This window comes from Penaeus monodon, chromosome 13 (assembly GCF_015228065.2).
Source record: "Penaeus monodon isolate SGIC_2016 chromosome 13, NSTDA_Pmon_1, whole genome shotgun sequence".
Classification (NCBI taxonomy): domain Eukaryota; kingdom Metazoa; phylum Arthropoda; class Malacostraca; order Decapoda; family Penaeidae; genus Penaeus; species Penaeus monodon.
The window spans coordinates 15,293,869-15,303,868 of record NC_051398.1 but is presented as its reverse complement, the minus strand read 5'-3'; the positions used below and the strand labels follow the sequence as shown (position 1 = coordinate 15,303,868).

The 10,000-nt window shown below is 46.5% G+C and overlaps 1 protein-coding gene across 2 annotated transcripts in view; it reads left to right on the top strand.

The window, feature by feature from the left end:
* LOC119580159 (DBH-like monooxygenase protein 1) overlaps positions 1–10,000 on the top strand; it is a 140,509-nt gene that overhangs the window by 1,045 nt on the left and 129,464 nt on the right. The gene's annotated exons all lie outside the window — the stretch shown is intronic.

Below are 10,000 nucleotides of genomic sequence, written 5' to 3'. Positions count from 1 at the left end.
CCTACAATTTTGAATATCCACTCTTAATATTTTGACACCGATACATATGATGAATAAAATCAGTATGTATAACATAAGAACTCTTTGGATATTAAAGTATAAATATTCAAACAACAGTCACACCTGAGCGTCCCTCTGTAATTACTGAATCCCCGACGCCGAGCGAAGATGAGCGGGCAGGCAGGTCGTACGGTGGGATAGTGTTTGTAGTGCGTCTTGACCTCGTGAGGTGGGACTGAGGTCACGGGAGCAAACTCAGGTCAACCCCTTGTCCAGTTTGCCGGGGATGACTCACAACAGAGGAGGCGAACCGAGCATGAAATAACATCTAAACACTTGAGACACACTTGAGTTGTGACTCGCTGTATGTCTGCTCCTTGGGTGACGCTTTGCCTCGGGAGCTTTTGAGGCTGTGAGTTGTAACGAGAGGGATGCAAAGCGTGGAGTGTTTTGCATTCCGTTTGGAGTTTAATATATTACGAATGCCATAAACTCCTTTCCAGGCGAGAAGGAACTCGCGTGGTTGGGGAAAACAGGGCTGGCGTTGAGCGTCTGTAGGGAACTGGAGTTGAAGTATTAGCTTGGGAGGCAACGTGTCTTAAAAAGGTTGCTGCTAGGTGCAAAATAATAAGATTCTCTCTCTCTCTCTCTCTCTCTCTCTCTCTCTCTCTCTCTCTCTCCCCCCCATTTTCTTCCTCTTTCTCTTCTTTTCTTCCTTTGCCTTTTTCTTCCCTTTTCTCTCTCCTCCTCGTTCTGTCTTTTTCTTTCTTTCTGTCCTTTTCTTTCTTGCTGTCCTTTTCTTTCTATCTCTCCTTTTCCTTCTGTCTCTCCTTTTCCTTCTTTCTCTCCTGTTCCTTCTTTCTCTCCTTTTCTTTCTTTCTCTCCTTTTCTTTCTTTCTCTCCTTTTCTTTCTCTCCTTTTCTTTCTTTCTCTCCTTTTCTTTCTTTCTCTCCTTTTCTTTCTTTCTCTCCTTTTCTTTCTTTCTCTCCTTTTCTTTCTTTCTCTCCTTTTCTTTCTTTCTCTCCTTTTCTTTCTCTTCTCTCTCTCTCTCTCTCTCACTCTCTCTCTCTCTCTCCTCTCTCTCTCACTCTCACTCTCTCTCTCTCTCTCTCTCTCTCTCTCTCTCTCTCTCTCTCTTCTCTCTCTCTATCTCTATCTCTCTCTCTCACACATCTCCCTTCCACCTCTCTCCCTGTCTCTTCTGTCATGCCCCCCGCCCTCTGCCTACCTGCCTGCCTGTTTGTCTGACTTTTATGCACATTTAACATGCACGAAACTGTCCCTTCTCTCCCTCCTTGCAGCACGACCCGTCTCGCAGTCAGAATTATTATCAGGTGATTTCCCTGAAGTAATAGATTTGAAAGATCTTGGGATCCCGTCTGTCGTGTTCTCCATATACAATACATATCCATTTTTCTTCGCGGGGGGAAACACAGACGCTCTACACAACTTGCCGTGCACGAAAACACACAGTTCCCCGTAGATTTATGGGTCTGTACTTCCGCGCACGTTGAAGGCAGTAGTCTGGGGTTCGTTGGGGGTGGGTAGTGGGGGGGGGTATTTGTGGTGCTAGCGAGAACGTTTGTGGTTTGTTGTGTGTGTGTGTGTGTGTGTGTGTGTGTGTGTGTGTGTGTGTGTGTGTGTGTTTGTTTGTGTGTGAGAGAGAGAGAGAGAGAGAGAGAGAGAGAGAGAGAGAGAGAGAGAGAGAGAGAGAGAGAGAGAGAGAGAGAGAGAGAGAGAGAGAGAGATTTGGGAGTCCCAGTGAGACGCTGGTTTGGGAAGGGGGAGGCAGGGGGGGGGGGCATATGGAGACTTGGGTCGGAGGGGTTGGGGAGGAGGATTTGGGCGCATCGTGGGGTGCTTCGTCACTGACCCCGTTTGACCTGACCTCTCTCCCACCAGCTCGATCAATCACGCCTCGCCCTCCTGTTACCCTGTGCATGCTTGTCAACTCGAATGGGGCTATTTACGCCTCTACTCTGATTCCCTCGTGGGCCGATGTCATGCCGTCGCTTTGTATCATGCGCTATTGGGTGGAGCGATGACTCGATGTGTGCTGTTGACGTCTCTCTCGCTCTCTCTCTCTCTCTCTCTCTCGCTCTCTCTCTCTCTCTCTCTCTCTCTCTCTCTCTCTCTCGCTTTCTCTCTCTCTCTCCCACTCTCCCCCCCCCCCTCCCTCCTTCCCTTTCTCTCCCTCCCTCCCTCCCTTTCTCTCTCTCTCCCTCTCTCTCTCTCTCTCTCTCTCTCTCTCTCGTTCACCCGACCTACATTGCAAAGAGGGCCATCCAACACAGGCCCTTTTTCACACGTGACATTTATATATATACCCTTCTACTAGCAGTATCCCACTCAGTCCTCTCTTGACTTCTACGAGTCCCCCTTCCAGCTTGCGCGAATCTGGAATTTCCTTTTTTCTTCTTTTTTTTGAGTAGTAATGCAAATATCGCTCGCTACTGTCGTGGGTTGAGGACCTTGCAGAGGGTGAGAGCATGCTACATCTTTACCGTTTGATTGGGGGAGAGGGGAGGGGTAGGGGTGAGAGGGGGTTCGCTGTTTTCTCTTGCCTTCTTTTTTTTTCTTTCTTTCTTGTTGCTCACCTGCACGATCTCGGGGGAGTTTAGGTTTGGTCTTTGACATCCCTTGACCTGCCTTACATCGTCTATTCTTTTGCCAGCCACGCTCTCTCTCTCTGTCTCTCTCTCTCTCTCTCTCTCTCTCTCTCTCTCTCTCTCTCTCTCTCTCTCTCTCTCTCTCTCTCTCTCTCTCTCTCTCTCTCTCTGTGTATGTGTGTGTGTGTATACGTACAAATGTATGGGCACACATACACACACACACACACATGTGTGTGTGTGTGTGTGTGTGTGTGTGTGTGTGTGTGTGTGTGTGTGTGTGTGTGTGTGTGTGTGTGTGTGTGTGTGTGTGTGTGTGTGTGTGTGTGTGTGTGTGTGTGTGTGTGTATATGTATATGTATATGTATATGTATATGTATATGTATATGTATATGTACATACTATATACTAATATACAGATATTCTAGATGTTACATCCCTGTTTCTCCCGTGCTCCCTCCCTCTTTTCCTCCCTCCTTCCTCTCCCTCTCCTTTCAAAATAATAACGAGTTCACTAGATCAATACGCCCTTAATACCCCCTTTTTATGGCCAGGAAACAGCTACATGACCAATTCTCGATAAACTGCCGAATCGATAATCCCTGATAAACAGGTAAATTGGCCATCACTCGTGTAACTAGCGCGTCTCGGCCGTCCCATAAACAGGCGCCGAGCTCGTTCTAGGTTCTTCGGCCAGCTGGGTACGCGGGGCCGATAAACTGCTTAAGACTTGAGGCAGATTAACTAAGTGGTCTCGAGCTGGCTGCCTCCCTCCGCGTCTTTCGGTTGCAGGTGATATACATATTCATTAACTTGGAGGCTCCCGAGCATAACTTGGGGTATGCAGGTGTTTCGACTGGGGCTCGGGGTGGGCCTCTCTCCTCGCGTCTGGAGGGAAGAAGAAAAAATGGAAAAAGATAGTCTCAGAATATTTTTTCCTTGAAGGATATATGAAAACCGGCAGCTGAGGACATGGCATCAATTTTGGCCCGGGTTATATATGTATATATATATTTTTTATTCTGAAAGAAGGCAGAGAGGAGATAGAATAACGGGCGAAAAGCATTGCCGATGATAATGTTAATGGGTCATTTGGTACGAGTTCCTCCAAGCCGTTGGTTCGTCGCGCCGTCGTGTCGTTTTTCGAACTCGCCACGGAGATCATTATCAGGGCTTTCTCACCCTTTAATGACCTCGATAGGAGGAAAATAGGTCTACCCTTCGGTCCCCTTGTGACCTGAGCGCCTCTCGGACCTGTCGTGACGCTACAAGGAGTGAGTAATTACTTTTAAGACGGTCCGCAGTCAGTCATCTTAATTGCTACCCGGCAGCATTTTCGGCCATTCAGTTTCTTTTTTTCTTTCTCATTTTTCTCTCTTTCTCTTCTTCCGGCTCCCGTTTTCTCCACTCTTTCCCCTCTCCCTTACTGCCTGCGCCCCCTCCCCATTCCCTCCCAGCTTCGAGATAAATTCCGACCCGGCTGAACTCCTTTCCAACATCTTAGAAGGTTCCTAATTTTGCGTGATCGCCGATAGAGTTTTTACCGCAGCCCCGAAGATACCCATTTTCATCATTCCCAAATTGTTCTCAGACGTTTCATTAGTCTAATGCCCAAGTCTCTCTCTCTCTCTCTCTCTCTCTCTCTCTCTCTCTCTCTCTCTCTCTCTCTCTCTCTCTCTCTCTCTCTCTCTCTCTCTCTCTCTCTCTCTCTCTCTCTCAGCTGAAAAGAGTTGTTGTTTTAAAATAAAAAGCTAACACAACTGATACAGTCCCTGTCTTATTGGCTCGTCCCATTTTGAGTAGATTATTATTCTTTCTCGTATATCAGGTACTGAGGCACATTTTAAGGGAGGAGGGGATGAGAACGGAGGAGGAGGAGCAAGAGAAGGAGAAGGAGAAGGAGAAGGAGAAGGAGAAGGAGAAGGAGAAGGAGGGGAAGAGGAGGAGAAAAAGAAAAAGGAAATGAAGAGAAGGAGATGGGAAGGGGGAGAAGGGCACTAGAAAGGCTGCCCATATTTCAGGGCATGTCAAGGACATGGGGCATGCGCAAGGGAAATAATTGTTTAGCGATTTAATAGACTTCGTTGAAAACGAGAGAGGGAGGGGACAGGACAGGACAGGACAGGACAGGACAGGACAGGACAGGACAGGAGAGAAGGGAGGAGAGGCAAGGAGAGAGAGGGGGGTCGTGAAGAAGCAGAGCTCAGAAGGGAAGATGAAATCTTATCACTTGGTTGGAAGCAGCCGTGGGCGCCGGCGGGTGGTTGGGTGGGGGCACAAGGGCTTTGGAAGAAGCGAACTCGTGGTGGGTGGGGTGGGTCAAGGGGGTTTGGGGGGGCGTAGGAGAAGGTAGCCGAAGGTGGGTTGCAGACTAAATTTATTACGAAAGGGAGCACGAGGCTAAAATTTTTACTGTTCATGCTGGGAAGTCAGAATTTATCGGCGAAACGGATAGGGACACAATTTTTTTTTTTAAATCTTCGCCGTCGGGAGTCGCAGGAGGAGGGGCTGAGGGGGGAATTATGTAGAGAGGGGGGGTGGGGGAGGGGGTAGGGGGTGTGCGTTATCCTCTCCCACGTCGCCTTATCTCCGAACCAAATCTTAAAGCCATTTACGGGCCTTCCTGTGTCTGCGCCGAAACAGATAATCCAAATTGTATGAAAAACCTGTTCCTCTTATTTTTAATCTTTCCACTTTTTCCGGAAAAAAAAACAATTCGACTTCGAGGGATTAAATTTCCTTAATATATTTTATTTTTTTTTCTTTTGGCTGACTTCACCATCACCCACACTGCCACTGATCTTACTCTGAATTTTACGGTTCTTACGTTTTCTTAACTTTGGGGTTATGGGCTAAATGGGAGCAGGGCTACTTTCTCTTTCTCTCTCATTCTCTCTCTCTCTCTCTCATTCTCTCTGTCTGTCTCTCATTCTCTCTCATTCTCTCTCATTCTCTCTCTCTCTCTCTCTCTCTCTCTCTCACTCTCTCTCTCACTCTCTGTCTCTCACTCTCTGTCTCTCACTCTCTGTCTCTCACTCTGTCTCTCACTCTGTCTCTCACTCTCTCTCTCTCTCTCTCTCTCTCTCTCACGTTCTTTTCTCATCATTTTTTACCCTGACCCAAAATTCCACCCGTCTTGCTCCTAATTTTTTTCATCTCTTCCCTCCACTTCAGTGTCTGGCATTTTCTTTGTTTATTTTCCCCTCTTTGTGACACTGTCGTATTTATTTAAATTCCTATTTTTTGCTGATAAAAGCGGAAGACAAATTGGTAGTTGAATCTGTATTTTTTCTGAAAAAAGAAAAACAAAACAAAACAAAACAAAATACGTTTATGTTTACTACTTGAAGGGAGGGATGTCTGGAATAATTCGTATATATCGCCTTTCAGTCTGTCTGTCTGTCTTGTTTGTCTTGTCTGTCTGTCTGCCTGTCTGTCTTTCAAGGCGTTGTTAATTTCCTTAACAACCGACTCGGCGTCTCGCACCTCGATGCCATGTTTTTTTTCATCTTTTATTTTTTTCTTCTTAATCTCCCGTCCTCATCTTGGTTGACGCCCTCGTACAAGCGACCTGCTCCTGATATCCCATCTCTCCCTCTCTCTATCTTTTTTTTCTTTGTGTTCCTTCTGATCCTCGCTGTGCTTCGCTTGTTTACTTTGTTTGTCTGTCTGTCTGTCGCTGCCCCTTATCTCTCTTTCTCTTTTTCTATTTCTCCCTCGTCCCTTCCTCCTTTTTTCCTTCTTTTCATCCTTCCTTCTTTCCTTCCCATCCCGCTCCTTCCTCTATCTCTCCATGTGCTAACCCTTTCCCTCTCAGGCGCTGGCAGTTGGTTCCGTCTTTCAGCCTCGGGATCCTGAAACACTTTGAAAGCAGCCGAATCGCTTTCAGTCATTTCAATTCTCACACGCAGCATTTCACCCATTCTTCTCGCCTCCTTCTCTCCTCCCTCTCGCCACCACCACCCCTTTTCAGCGGCGCTCGCAGTCCCTCCCTCTTTTTCCCTCCTCTCCCCACCCCACCCTTTCCCTTCTCTTCCCCTTCTCATGCCTCGATACCCCCCTTCTCCTCCCCATCTTTTCATTCCTCTCTATGACACTACATCTCCGAAGCCTCTTTCTCTATCTTTCTCGTGTTATCCCACAGTAGGCTTGATTTTTTTTCCTTTTTTTCTCTCGGTGTATCCCCTTCCCTCTCCCCCTCCCCCTCTCCCATCTCATAGCTCTCTGTCTCCCTCCTCTCTTTCTTTCGCTACCTCTTCAACCATATTTTCTCTCTCTCTCTCCCTCCCTCCCTCTCTCCTTCTCTCTCTCCCTCTCTCCTCTCCCCCCCCTCTCTCTCTCCCTCTCTCTTTCTCAATCTCTTTCTCTCTCTCTCTGTTTCTTTCTTTCGTTCTTTCTTATTTCTTTTTCTCATCCTCACTTTTCTCTCTTTTTCTCCCGTTTTTCTCTCTTTGAAATGGTGGAAAGGGAGGAGGAGCTTAAGAGCAAAGAGCGACTGTCTATTATTATCCAGGGATTTTCTACGTCGCCGTCCCGCTTTGTTTGTTTTTATTATTTACTTATTTATTTATTTTATTTATTTATATTTATTATTATTATTTTTTTTTTGAGGGGATGGCATTTTTTGTGATTTCTCTTTATTGGTGTTGTTTGAGTGTTGGTATATGCGTTGTTATTGTTGTTCTTAGTGTTGTCATTTTTCTGTGATAATGATGTTATTAGGAATGGTTACAGTAATTAGCCCTGGTAGTATTGTTCTTGTGTTTTATGTGATTGTGATTGTTTTGATTATCCATCTTCCTATGGTAGAGTGTCATCGTCATCATCATCATCATCATCATCATCATCATCATCATCATCATCATCATCATCATCATCATCATCATCATCATCATCATCATCATCATCATCATCATCATCATCATCATCATCATCATCATCATGCACTCACACACGCACTCACACACTCTCACGCACTGCGGCACACGCACATACACACACACGCACTCACAGACACTCACGCACTCACACACACTCACGCATTCCGGCACACACACACACACACACACTCACGCACACATACGCACACGCCCATGAGTGACACAGGTCCCTCCGGGCGCGGGCGAGATTCGGTCTCCGTCGCCGTCCGTGATTTATGTGATGGCCACCGCAAAACCTCAGGCTCTTGCGAGGCCGTGGGGGGTGGGATGAGGGGGGTTGCCCTGTTTTTTTTTTTCGTTTTTTTTTATCCTTTTTTAATAGGGAGGGACTTTCGGTTTTGGTTGGGTGTGTTGGTTTTCGTGATTGTTGTTATCATTGTTATTTGTTATTATTTATTTTTTTTGTATTTTTTCTATTAATGTTATTATTATAGTTATTGTTAGTTATTATTATTACTATTATTATTGTTATTAACATTGTCATTACTATTATTATTATTATTATTATTATTATTATTATTATTATTATTATTATTATTATTATTATCATCATTATTATTAATATTGTTGTTGTTATTATTGTTATTATTGCTATTGTTATCATCATCATCATCATCATCATCATCATCATCATTTTTTTAATATTACTATTTTTATTTTTATAACTATCCCTGCTATTCTAAAGAAACGAGAAACGATCCCCCCCCCCCCGACGAGGCCGGCCTCCCGCGCAGCCTAGGAAGGTCAGCCGCCTATGAATGTTTTCCTCGGCTTTCCGCTCTCCCGAGTATCTTTACATGGCCATTAGGCGTGGACTGAACTGCGCGCGCCAGGCTTTTGTTTTTAGCTAGGCACCGTTGTCGAGTTTAATTGGCGGAGGCCTCGCTCATTACCGGACTATTATCTTTCCTTTGTTTTCCTTTCAATCTTTTTCACTGGGATGGGGGGGGGGGGGAGGAATCAGTTAGATAAATAGTCGGCGGGAACGAGGAGGCGCAGGGGGGGTTCGCACTGAAGCAGGGGGAGGGAAAGGAGGGGCGTGGTTGAACCCTTTTCTTTATTTTATTTTTATATAGATTTTCTTATTTTTTATATGTTTTTATTTATTAATTTTTTAATGTTTTTTTTTTTTTTTACCTTTTTCATACTTACGATACGTATTTGTATACTTAAATACACTCACGTGCACGTTTACACGCACATGCATACGCGTATACGATAATGCGGAATTTGTTTAGTTACGGTTTATTTTTTTTTTCTATTCTCTGGCCGCACACTTTGGACTTTCGTCTCTTCTCCTTTTCTTCTCGCTTCTCCTTCTTATTTTGTGTTCTCTACATTTTCACTTCGTTTTTTCTCTCGTCTCCTCCGTATCCTCTAATCTCCTCCTTTTTCATGTCCTCTCTTATCCCCCTTTCTCGTCCTCTCCTCTTTTCTCCTCCATTGCCCTCTCGGCTTCCCTCCTTCCCCTCACCTCATTTTTTACTCGTGTTTCATCGTATTCTCCCTTGCTTGCCCTCTCCTCCTCCCTCCTTCTTGTCCTCTCCTTCCTCTCACCTCATTTTTCCCCATGTCTCCTTTTATTCTCCCTTCCTTGTCCTCTCCTTTCCCTCCTCTCCTTCTCCTTCCTCTCTCCTCACTTTTCCCCGTGTCTCCTCTTATTCTTCCCTTTCTCGTCCTCTCCTCCTCTCCTCCTTGTCCCTTTTCCTTCTCCTTCCCGGTATCGACGGGGATGTGACGTAACAGCTGAGTCTAGGCTTCCTTTAGGGTTCTGGCGGACGTTTCCTCGGTCGTTCTTTTAGGTTTTAGGTGTCGTGCCTGGCGAGGAGGAGGAGCCGGGGGGAGGGGGAGATGGAGGGGAAGGGGGGTGGGGATGGGGAGGAGGGGAAGTGGAATGGGAAAGGGGAGGAGGGGAAGGGGGAGGTGAGGGGGAATGGGGAGGGGGTGGTGAGGAAGAATGGCGGGAAGGGGGAAGTTGAAGAGTGGGAGGAGGAGGGGAGGGAGGGGGGGAAGGGAATGGGGAGGGGGAGAAGGAGGCACAGGCACAGGGGGACGGAGGGATAAGATAAGGGGTGATGAGGTGAGAGAGGAGAGATAATAAGGTGAAGAAAAGATAGCATTGAGAGAGAGAGAGAGAGAGAGAGAGAGAGAGAGAGAGAGAGAGAGAGAGAGAGAGAGAGAGAGAGAGAGAGAGAGGGGGGGGGGAGAGAGAGGGGGGGAGAGGAGTGTGTGTGTCCATTGTCAGCATTTCCTCTCATAAATCCTCCTAGGTTAACCAGCCATCCTTCCATTCCTCTTCCCCTCCTTCCCTCCTGTCCCCCTTGCCCTCCCCTCCTTTGGCCCCCTCCCCCCCTCCTTTGGCCCCCTCCCCCCCTCCATTCAGTGGTCTCGCCCCGCTCCCCCGTGGCCATAACACCGCAGGGTCAGTCTCTTTATTTTACTCGCTATCGG